Source organism: Lactuca sativa, chromosome 4, assembly GCF_002870075.4.
Source record: "Lactuca sativa cultivar Salinas chromosome 4, Lsat_Salinas_v11, whole genome shotgun sequence".
NCBI classification, from domain to species: domain Eukaryota; kingdom Viridiplantae; phylum Streptophyta; class Magnoliopsida; order Asterales; family Asteraceae; genus Lactuca; species Lactuca sativa.
In genome coordinates, this window is record NC_056626.2 from 22,739,827 (window position 1) to 22,745,026 (window position 5,200).

The following is a 5,200-nucleotide window of genomic DNA, read 5'->3' on the forward strand; positions in this document are numbered from 1 at the left end:
AAACAAATATCAACAACTTACATTCGTATGATAAAAGCAGATTTCATGTTGATCAAATCAGATTAATTACACGTGGTTGTGTATGAAATCAACAAAGACATAGCCTGTCTATGAAATCAGCAAATAACAGATTTAGATAACTATAAAATCAAATTCAAAAAGAATCAACAAAGACATCGAATTCAAACAATGACAAAGAAATCGTAACTTACCTGAGTCGTCGATGCCTTAAACGTTGTATGTTCTAAGTTCCTAATTCCAATTATAGGTTGTCATGACAGTGATCAGTGTTGAAAACATGTCTCAGTGAAAAAAATACCTTTTAATTGCAAAAGAAAAATCCACAGAGAAATCGATACTCCATGCTTGAATAACCAATAACTAGAAGGAAAATCAATAGAAAAATCGTTGATGTGGTTACAGTTTATCAGTATTGCATCTTCAAAACGAGAAGCTGTGAAAGAAAATCACAATTCTAGTTTCAAACACGTAATTGCTAACATAAACCTCAATTCCAGTTTCAAACAGAGAATTACTAACCTAGGTCGCCGGAGTGGGGTTTGTATTCGTTAGAATTCGTAACCAGAGGTGAAAATGAAGCCGATAGTTAGAATCGACGGAGTTTAAGCTAATCGCCGATGGTCTTTGAGAGTGAGACTGTTGATTGAGCATGCGTGAATTAAACGAATGGGCCTGCTCTCATAATTTCAGGGATAGAAAGCTATGGAGACGACAAGTCGTCGCTATAGTTATCCCCAAAATGATATCCCAGTCTTATTTCCCTGAAATTATTAAATAAATATGTTATTTTTTATTTTTGTTATTTGTTAGGCTGATAAGTCGTCGCCATAGGTGTTTAAAGAACGCACCAAATCCACTTCATTTCCCGCTTAACATGTTGAGACGACAAGTGGTTGCTGTCCCTATAGGTAGCAAAGTAAAAGCAAAGTAAAAGTATACACGAATACTATATGGCGACGACATGTCGTCCCTATAGGTAGCATATAGTGACGACAGATGTCGTCCCTATAGATCTCGTCCCTATAGGTGTTTATTCTTGTAGTGCTAACTTAAATACCTTACATACAAGCTCTCCATGTATAGTCAAATCCTTAATCACTTTATATATCCATATGAATTTTTCGAAGAGGGATTCGGGGGTTTTCGGAGTTGCCTTTTTGAACCATGGTGAATCCATGATTTTGAAGATTGTGCAGCAACAATCCGAATTCAGATCGTGCAATTTCATGATGAGCCGGCATGCGTAGGAAACCTAAAATCTCCTTAGTAATCTTCCAGTATCGCCACAACTTTTTCATCCCCAAAAAGGTTTTCGTAGAAGATGACTCCACAAGGCCATATATAGTATTCGTGTATACTTTTACTTTGGTGTTACACCTTTTCAAAAGAGAAATACAATAACATAAAAGAGAGGAGACTTCCAATTACCCAAAAGCCATGTCGTATCAGCAAGGATCAAAGACACAAGAGTTGACCAGAATTTAGATAACACATTAAGAGGCCAAGACCCAAATGCAAATTCTCACACTTTACGGGACAAATTCAGAGACAAAGTTAAAGATTCAAACAAGTTTTTAACACGTCCAAGACCATATATTAGTTTTCCTGTACTATTATTTTTCTCGCATGCCGATGCAGTTTTGAAAAATGGAAACAATCCCTGATTTTTCTGCTGCAATGACTATAAATTTAAATAAATGGCATAATTCTCATTACATAAATATTTCAGTGGATAAATCAAAGAAGATTATTAATTGCATAGATCGAGAAAATAAATTAGAAAAACATGAATATATGGAAATAACAAGATTGACTTACGTAAAAAATAACTAGAGACTTGATATAAAAAAATTCTAATATTTGAGTCGTTGTTATGATTAAATATTTAAATAGACGTACCCCTGAAAAGTCAAAGGCTACCCACTTCGTATATTTTTCAAAAGATGCTATATTTCATTGCTCAGATTCTTCTAAGATATAGCGTATAATTGGATTAAAGATGCCTTTTTCCAGTTCATAGAAAGGTCATGACATGTGTAGGTTCAGAGATCGATCGTTATATCTAACGATTTGTTTTGGGGATCGAAAAACATTCTAACGACAAAAATCACTGAGAAAGGAGAGTAATCATACATGAATATATCATAATATCACACCAAATCGCAAAGGTTCATAAATACTAACTACACGAGCATGTCTGAATCTTTATTCACCACCTTAATTTATTCTTTGAATGGATAAACACACATCTAGAACTTCCATTCATTACCTTCTTTGATAAATTAGAAATATTGCAGAACTACTTAGTGCTGCTATGGGCATCCAAGTCCTTCACGAGATTGCAAAGGTAGTCCATCAAAGAAGTTGGATAGGGGGTACTTATATCTGGCTTCTCAAACTCAAAGGTCCAAGTCGCGACCTGTCCATCACCCTTCTGTTCAACATGCAAGATGATTGTAAAGGTCTTGTATATCTCCTCCACCAGATCTCCTCCAATAATCTTAAACACAATCATGTGGTTTTCCTCATTGACTGCTTCAATTATCTGCTTAGAAGTTTTCTTCTTTCCCTCTGTTGTTCATGCAGAAATATAAAGAAGTGAATCACAGTATTGAACTGATGATGATTTACTATACAAATCCAAATCTATCAAAGACCCTAGATTCTTCAGGAAACAAGTATGTATGAATAAATAAAAAGAAATAGTGTTTGTCATATTACGTACCATGAGTGTAGTGCCAACAGATTGTCGATCCAACGACCCCCCTCTCACCAGCATGCAGTTCACAGTCATGGACCTTATCAGGGGATATCGCAACAATCTGATGTGGGTTGTGCCTAAAGAGATCATGGAAGACATCTCCCTTTTTACTAATCTCTACATGACCAATTAATTTTCCGGATAGAGCCATCTTTCTATTAATGCCGCGACCCTAATTAAACCCACTTCTTTACAAGATTGTTGATGAGTTCCTGGAAAATACATGGGCGACCTTATATAGAAAATTTTGGCCCCCAAACTCCAACATTTTTAATTTAATTAATACACTTACTATTTTCAAGATGTCATTCTATATAGACAATGTAACATGATAGGGCTGACAGTAATTTATGGAATTTAAGATACAACACTATGTAACATGTGCAACACGATAGGACCGAGAGTAATTTTGAAACAATTACATACGATATGTAAGGTAGGTTATGGAATTTATGATGTAACTAGTAAATTACAGAATTTTGATTTATTTGTTTCAGTATATATATATATATATATATATATATATATATATATATATATATATATATATATATATATATATATATATATATATATATATATATATATATATATATATATATATATATATATATATACTAGCTGTTTATCCGTACCAAACGATGAGTACGAATTTTTTTTTTTTTTTCACACATTATATTGAAATATCTTTTCCTATGAATTTGATAGGTTTTTCATAATAGATTTTTCTCGTTTTTCTTTCTTTCGCTCTCAATGTCTTGTAATATAATCATCAAACTTTAGTAATCATGCGAAGAACCTCTTGACTACGGAGACAAAATGGTCAATTGTACGAGCAAGGGGAAAAGTTTTCGATCAATTGTCCCCAAAACAATATTTGGCCATTATAGAATATGCAAATTTAACCAGAATAATTGATTTTATCAAACAAATTACCGGATGCAAATTTGATCCGACCATTTGGTTGAATACTAAAACTAAAAAATGGCATATTCTTTATCGGTTTATTCTGTTAAACAATTGTTAGAAATAACAAAAATAATAACAAATTTTGGACGATCAACAAATAGAACCTAAAGATTAAGTACCAAATAACCATCTTCAAACAACATTCAATTGGATATATGACTATGTAAAAATTTTAAATAAATTTATGATAACCGAAACTTATAAAATTAGAATTATAGAACATGAATTTGCTACCTCTAGTAGATGTTCCCAGATCTGGTTTCAAATCTCAGTTTTCATCACTTGATCATCCTCAGATACATTTTTGACCTCTATCACGAAGCAACCTCCTCCGAATGTAAGCTACATCAGTATAAAATGTCAAATCAACATTAGTGTTGGCGGTTGTAACCTAGAAAATTGCTATTTGGCTAAAAGAGTCAACATGTTACAAGGTTTTTCCGAGTAGAATAGTGATATCAATCAAGGATGTTACATATGTTTATGTTCAAAATCCCCAAAATAATGAGTTGTTAATTCATACAAGTTTATTGTTGTTTTTTTTTTCAAAAAAAGAACAAACTAAAGTAATTGGCAATTGACAACACCATAAACAGTTCAATCTAATGGAGCCCTAATTAATCTTCAACCAGTTCTCATTCAATAAAATTAACCAAAATCCTAGTGGGATTTAAATATCAAAAAGCTAATCAATTTGAGATGTGAAACAAATATACCTAATTTTAACCCAATATAGATGAAAACAACGCTCGTCATAAATAATGTTCCAAAAACCTAAAAATAATAACATCATGGATTAACGGTTAAATGTGAATTTTTGCGACAAGCTTTCACCTTTTTTTCATATTCTATGCTACAAAGTTGTAAACTTAGTTCGTCCAGTCAAAATATGATAAAATAGAAGTATTATACATATAAGAAAAAAAACAAATATGGTTAAGAGATGCAAGTTTGTAAACAAGGTTCCTTAAAGCGAACTTATAGATATTACCTGAGACGTGAGGAAAATGAGCACAATACCGTTTTATGCATTTTTTTTTCATACTCTGTAACCATGTAGAAACCATATGGTAATTACCTAACATGAATAAATGTGTTCAATGAAAATAAGTGACTTGCGGTTTTAAAGATTGTCAAGAGAGAGAGAGAGAGAGAGAGAGAGAGAGATGAATGAGTTGGCACTTATAATATGTAAGAGTGGGTTTTTGAGTTCTTAACCCCTGCATTGGAGTCAAAGTCAAAAAAATAAAAGAAATAAAACGAAAAGATGAGGAATCGGGTTAGGGTTGACGAACCATGGGTTTTTGAGTTCTTCAAGGTAAGGATTGACCTTTTCGTTTTGTTGTATTTTCCACCAGTTTCCCATCATCCACATTACTTTTTCCGTTCTCTTGATCACCCTCATGCATCAAGTATTGCAACCGCATTATATGCCTCTAAAAACTGAAA

At 32.8% G+C, this 5,200-nt stretch overlaps 1 pseudogene; it reads right to left on the reverse strand.

The window, feature by feature from the left end:
* Positions 1–2,128: 2,128 nt before the first annotated feature.
* Positions 2,129–2,992, reverse strand: LOC111890389 (kirola-like; annotated as a pseudogene).
* Positions 2,993–5,200: the final 2,208 nt, after the last annotated feature.